General features: G+C 42.3%; 1 non-coding gene across 1 annotated transcript; it reads left to right on the top strand.

Moving 5' to 3' along the window:
• Positions 1–4,204: 4,204 nt before the first annotated feature.
• Positions 4,205–4,311, top strand: LOC130470917 (small nucleolar RNA R71). The gene has a single exon (XR_008931633.1). It is a non-coding gene; the product is annotated as a small nucleolar RNA R71 (small nucleolar RNA).
• Positions 4,312–6,760: the final 2,449 nt, after the last annotated feature.

The raw sequence follows: 6,760 nt of genomic DNA on the forward strand, positions 1-6,760 counted from the left end.
TCCATACTTGCGCAGGAGCGCATCCAGATGCTTCTCATGGAAGTGTGACCCTCCATCACTGATCAAAGCGCGCGGAACCCCAAATCTAGGAAAAATGATCTTCTTGAACAGGGAGATGACTGTCTTAGCATCGTTAGTAGGTGAGGCAACGGCTTCCACCCACTTTGACACATAATCTACAGCAACAAGGATATACAAGTTACCCTTGGACGATGGGAATGGTCCCATATAATCAATTCCCCACACATCGAAAATCTCAACCTCAAGGATCCCGTTCTGTGGCATCTCATACCTCCTCGAAATAGTGCCGGCCCTCTGGCACGCATCACAAGCCATAATAAAAGCCTGTGCATCTTTGAACATAGTAGGCCAGTAAAAACCACATTGCGACAGCTTAGCGTTTGTTTTCGACGGTCCATGGTGGCCACCATAAGGTGAAGAATGACACCTACTGATAACACCTTGAACTTCCCATTCTGGAATACAACGCTTGTATAACCCTTCAGCAGTCTCACGAAACAAGTAAGGATCGTCCCAAAAGTAGAACCGGACATCATGTAGGAATTTCTTCTTCTGTTGATATGAAAGATCGGCCGGAAGAATTCTACCTACAATGTAGTTAGCAAAATCTGCGAACCATGGTGACTGACTGGCAAGTGCAAGTAAATGATCATCCGGAAATGAATCATCAATCGGTGTAGATCCCTTACCATCGTCATACCTCAATCTAGACAAGTGATCTGCAACCACATTCTCAGCCCCTTTCTTGTCGCGGATCTCTAGATCGAACTCCTGTAGCAGTAGTATCCATCGAATAAGCCTTGGCTTGGCTTCCTTCTTAGAGAGCAGATACTTAAGGGCCGCATGGTCAGTATAGACTATCACCTTGGATCCAATCAGATAGGTGCGGAATTTATCCAAGGCATAGACTATAGCTAGAAGCTCCTTCTCAGTAGTTGCATAATTAACTTGAGCTTCATCCAAGGTCTTACTTGCATAATAGATGGCATGTAAAACCTTCTCCTTTCTCTGACCCAGCACTGCCCCAACTGCATAATCACTTGCATCACACATTATCTCAAACGGAATATCCCATTCGGGAGAACGGATGATGGGAGCCGAAATCAGTGCCTGTTTAATCCTGTCAAAGGCTTCAAGACAAGCATCAGTAAACACAAACGGGGCATCCTTGAGAAGGAGCTGGGTAAGTGGTTTAACAATTTTAGAGAAATCCTTGATAAAGCGGCGATAAAACCCCGCATGACCAAGAAAACTTCTAACACCCTTCACATTAACTGGAGGGGGTAATTGTTCAATCACTTGGACCTTAGCTCGATCCACCTGAATGCCCTTATCAGATATCAAATGTCCCAAAACCACCCCTTCAGTAACCATGAAATGACACTTTTCCCAGTTCAAGACTAAATTGCACTCTTCACATCTTTTCAAAACTTTAGTCAGATTTAGCAAGCAAGAATCAAAAGAAGTACCGTAGAAGCCAAAATCATCCATAAACACTTCCATGATAGACTCAATAAAATCAGAAAAAATACTCATCATGCAACGTTGGAAAGTAGCAGGCGCATTACACAGGCCAAAAGGCATCCTACGATATGCAAAGGTACCATAGGGGCAGGTGAAGGTGGTCTTTTCCTGGTCGTCTGGATGTATGGGAATTTGAAAGAAACCAGAATAACCATCCAGATAACAGAAAAACTTGTGACAGGCTAGCCTTTCTAACATTTGATCAATGAAGGGAAGGGGAAAATGGTCCTTTTTAGTAGCAACATTAAGACGCCTATAATCAATGCACATGCGCCAACCTGTGACTACCCTAGTTGGTATCAACTCATTTTTTTCATTTCTCACCACAGTTGTCCCCCCTTTCTTAGGCACTACCTGAACGGGACTCACCCACTTAGAATCAGACACAGCATACACTATACCCGCATCAAGCAATTTCATAACTTCAGCTTTTACAACATCTTGCATGACAGGGTTCAAACGACGCTGGGGTTGAATGCATGGTTTATGATTTTCATCTAGATGTATCCTATGCATACAAAAGTCAGGGCTAATACCCTTTAAATCATCAATACTGTACCCAATGGCCTTTTTGTGCCTTTTCAACACAATAAGAAGTTGGGATAACTGGCCTGCATCAAGTGCAGTACTGACGATCACAGGGCAAAGTTGTTCATTATCTAAAAACGCATACTTAAGGTTAGAAGGAAGAGGTTTAAGTTCGGGTTTCTTTACCTCTTTAACAGAACAAACCGGCCGAACTAACCTCTTCAATTTGATGCCCTCCGGCTCAGATTCTCCACCATTAAGAGCCAACTCCAGAGCATCCACATCAGCACTCCAAGAACTGCTATCACCTGCAGAAGACTCACAACAAAGCACTGCCTCCAAAGGGTCTCTTTCGAGAACTTGGGAGACGTTATCACGAGTAATAAAATCGACTACATCTATGCGATAGCATTGTTCCTCCTCTAGCATGGGACTTTTTAAGGCACTATTCAGATTAAAAGTCACCTTATCATCCCCAACAGACAATGTCAATTTCCCACTTTTAACATCAATTACCGCCCCCGCCGTATGAAGGAAGGGTCTACCTAAGATTATGGGAATTTGAGAATCCTCCTGCATGTCTAATACTACAAAGTCCACAGGTATATAGAATTTACCTACTCTAACAGGGACGTCCTCTAAAACACCTAAGGGGTATTTGACAGAACGGTCGGCCATTTGTAGAGTGATATTGGTAACCTTAAGCTCACCCATATTCAGTTTAGTACAGACAGACAAAGGCATGACAGACACACTAGCACCTAGATCACATAAAGCTTTATCAATAAATACGGTGCCAATGTTACATGGGATGGAAAAACTCCCGGGGTCCTTAAGTTTAGGTGGAGACTTGTTTTGCAAATAAGCACTACATTCCTCAGTGAAAGCTACAGTCTCTACCTCACAAAAGGCACGTTTTCTGGTCAAAATATCCTTCATGAATTTAGCATAAGCAGGAACTTGTAAAATTAATTCAGTAAAAGGAACCGTTACCTGCAAATTTTTGACCACTTCCAAGAATCTGCCAAACTTCTTGTCTAGCTTATTCTTGAGTTGTCGGTTTGGGAAGGGGAGTGCAATAGGTGGTACTTGTATATCCGCTCCCTTCTTAACCGCAGTTGTAGCCTCATTTTCATTGACTATCTTTTCAGCTGGTTCCTTTTCACCCATAACTATCTTCGGGATTTCCTCACTGACCAGATCACTAGCAGACACCCCGGAATCAACCTCAACCGGCATAGAAGGACCATCATAATCCCTACCACTCCTCAATGTAATTGCATTAGCAGACTCCCTATTTTCGGGCTGTGAAGGAAGTTGGCCTGGTGGCCTCCCTACAATAGTAGTAGCCATCTGTGCCAGCTGTGTATCAATGATCTTGTTATGAGCAGTAAGAGCATCGATTTTTGCATCCTTTTCACTTAGAGATTTTTGCATTTGTAGCATCATGTTTCTCATCTCTACTAGCATAGGGTCAGGCTGTGTGGCTTGAGGTTGTGGTTTTGGGGGTTGTGTGTGTTGTCTAGAGAACCCAGGTGGCCCACTAGACTGTTGGTTGTAGTTGTTTCGGGGTTGGTAAGATTGTTGGTGTGGGGGTTGATATGGTTGTGGTGGTGGATGTTGAACTTGGTGAGGGTTTTGGATGTTGTTGCTCCTGTAGGAAAGCAGAGGGTTATTTTTGTAGCCCTCATTGTAAGAGTTGGAGAATGGGTTGTTTTGTTTGTAGGATTGAAAAGCATTACATTGTTCAATAGAGCTTCTACATTCCTGTGCATAATGACCAGACATTCCACAACTTTCACAAATAGTAGTAGGTTGGGCACTCATAGCAGCTACACTAACAGGTTGGGCAGATTGAGCATTGGCCTCTTGCATATTATCGAATTTATAATGTAAAGCAGTCAATTGGGCAGTTAATTGTTCAATAGAATTTAAATCATGCTTACCACCCCTCTTAGATAGACCTCTAGGATTTCCATACTGGGCATTGTGAATGGCTATCTCCTCAATCACCTCCATAGCTCTAGGCACCTCAAGTTGCATGAACCTCCCACTGGCAGCTGAATCCAACAAACATCTAGACTCATTGCCCAGACCATTATAAAACTGCTGAATCAAGAACCAATCTTCCAAACCATGGTGCGGGCATTCTCTTTGCAAATCCTTGAATCTCTCCCAAACCTCGAACAAACTCTCATCCGCTTGTTGTGAGATACCTAATATCTGACCCCTCAGACGAGCCGTTTTCTCAGGTGGAAAATATTTAACATAAAAAGCAAGAGCCAAGGATTCCCAATTATTGATTTTCAAAGCCGCCCGATTCAACCCATTAATCCACAGTTTAGCTTTCCCACTCAAAGAGAACGGGAAAAGTATCTCCATAGTCTGCTCCGGAGTCAATCCCTTTTGCTTGATGGTGGAGCAATATTGGATAAAGGACTGAATGTGAAGATTCGGATCTTCACCTGGTTCCCCACCGTACTGGCGTCTCTCGATCATGTTAATCAATGCGGGCTCAATCTTGAAGGTCTCAGCTGCAATAGAAGGCATGATCGCTTTTGGCAGCACGGACAGACTTGGCTTAGAATAGTCCGTAAGCCGTGGGGTAGGTGGCGGTATCAGATTTTCGTCACCCATCTCTATCTCAGAAACTGAATCTGTATCTGAAGGAAAAAGATCGCCAATATTATGATCAGGGTCAGAGTAATTCCCACACTGTGCAATGAAAGTTCTTCGTCTACGAAAAGTTCTTTCGGGCTCAGGATCGAATGGAGTAAGATTACTAGTACCTACGGTCCTGGGCATAGACAAAGACTACAAAACAATGTGAGATCCGGTCTCAAGGAACGTGAGTTCCTTGAGTAGTAACAAACAATAATCTAGGATAATCAATCAACAACAGAAAATAAAACCGTCTCCCCGGCAACGGCGCCAAAATTTGACAGGCTAAATCGCACTCCTATCAAAGATAAACCTAACGTTCACCAACTAAAAATATAGCAAGGGAAGCAAGGATCGTATCCACAGGGAAACAATGTTCTTTCTACTATTAATCGGCAATTCTAGACTATTGGGAAACAAGAATATAAGTTGATTTGTATAATGAAACTAGGATGATAGTAAAATAGGGAAAAATCAGATATTAAAAGGTCTAGGGCACAGGTTCACCGATGAACAACATTCCAGGATGACAACAATCGATAATAATCAATAAAACAGTTAATTAGACTAGCATGCTCTCTCGAATCGATACTAATCATAGACTTAGAATTAACGGGCTCTCGCTACGTATTAATCCCAATTCTACCTATTGAAACAAGCCTAAACATCAAATTGCATCTCTCGAATCTTAATTTGATATTGCGAAACTAATACAATCAAACCTGCGCAAATCTAATTGCAAAGTAGATAAGGGCAATCAATAGGAATTAACAGCTAAACCAACAATCAACAACAATTAATCATCCTTTCACATTCGTTCATGGATTCCCAAAACCCTAGAAAATCAACTACTCACACATATTAACAATAAGCAAAGCAATTGGCATGATTGAAAACATAATTAAAGCTTAAACAAAGAATTGAAATAAGGAATAATACCTAATTGAAGAACAATGGCAAATGAAAGCTTCGATTTTTTTTGATTGAAAATAAACTAAGTGTTTAGAACAAATTAGAGAGAGAAAATTAAACTTAGGAAAATAAACTAAGGGTTTAGTGCTGGAAAATCAGATGTCCCTAAAAAATAAAACAAGTTTGCTTATATAGTTTTGCCAAAATAAGGCCTAAAAACGGAATTAAAAACGCGAAAAACTGCTGGAGGTTGGCTTCGCCCGATCGGGCGAATCACTCGATAGTCGGCCCGATCGGGCCAAAATCCGCCCGATCGGGCGGGTTGCGAAATCTCCACAAAGCCTCCAGATTGACCGCCCGATCCGGATCGGGCGAGCTGCGCCCGATCGGGCGCGCGTTGATGAACTTGGCTTGCTTATACTTCCGCCCGATGGTTGCATTTCGCCCTCAGCTTCCAGGGCGATTTGCAATCTTCAATGTATCTCGCCCGTATCACCAAGTCTAACTCCCGGGGCTCAACCATAAGCATCTCAGGCTCCCGAAAGTCGACGATGGAGGTCCCGAACTTCTCGGACTCATATAGTGGCCTTGATCAACAATGAAACGGGTCTAAAACGACCAATTTCTCATAATCAAACCTGAAACTCAAGGCACACTCAATAACACACATTAGTACTAGAAACGGCTCCTAAGAGCACGTTTGATACATAAAAGTACTAAGGGACGGGGGTAAAAATTCTATATAAAACGCATATATCAATGCTAGAAATTGATACTTTGTGAATAACTGTTGAATATGAAGGAGAAAGGTGGTTAGTAGGTTAGGTTTTGGGTAGGGTGGAGTGAAGTTGGGCGGCTGAGGGCCTGAGGTCTAGGGAGGTGAGGAAAATAGTAGATGGGCCGTGGGTATTAGAACAATGGGCTTTGAGAATATTTATTCGCCCAAAACATCTTATTTCGGATAATTTTTCGGATATCAGATATCCGAAAATTCTAATTTTGATATCCGAATTACTATCCGATATCCGCTTTTTCGGATCGGATATCTGATCCGAAAGTTAATTTCGGATCAGATATCCAAAAAATCGGATCAAATACGGATCGGATTTTCGGA

Source organism: Spinacia oleracea, chromosome 3, assembly GCF_020520425.1.
Source record: "Spinacia oleracea cultivar Varoflay chromosome 3, BTI_SOV_V1, whole genome shotgun sequence".
Classification (NCBI taxonomy): domain Eukaryota; kingdom Viridiplantae; phylum Streptophyta; class Magnoliopsida; order Caryophyllales; family Amaranthaceae; genus Spinacia; species Spinacia oleracea.